This window comes from Hippocampus comes, unplaced genomic scaffold (genome assembly GCF_001891065.2).
Source record: "Hippocampus comes isolate QL1 unplaced genomic scaffold, H_comes_QL1_v1.1 scaffold275, whole genome shotgun sequence".
Taxonomy (NCBI): Eukaryota; Metazoa; Chordata; class Actinopteri; order Syngnathiformes; family Syngnathidae; genus Hippocampus; species Hippocampus comes.
The window spans coordinates 1,490,809-1,491,023 of NW_017804971.1; the positions used below are offsets into that span (position 1 = coordinate 1,490,809).

The 215-nt window shown below is 42.3% G+C and overlaps 1 protein-coding gene across 2 annotated transcripts in view; it reads left to right on the top strand.

Moving 5' to 3' along the window:
* tln2a (talin 2a) overlaps nt 1-215 on the top strand; it is a 90,417-nt gene that overhangs the window by 76,827 nt on the left and 13,375 nt on the right. The window lies entirely within an intron of this gene.

Below are 215 nucleotides of genomic sequence, written 5' to 3' on the forward strand. Positions count from 1 at the left end.
TCCAGTTAGTGGGGGGGGGGGGGGGGGGGGGTACGTTCCAGGCCGAGCTGCAAAAGATGAAAAAATGTGATGTGGAGAAACTGTATCAAAACTCGTTTTAGAAAATTGTTTTAACTGTCCCACTCATTAAAACACATTTTATGGACACATTTTAAATGTAGTTGAACACACAAAAATTTGCAGGTGTCAGATGTGTCCGATTACATGCATGCGTA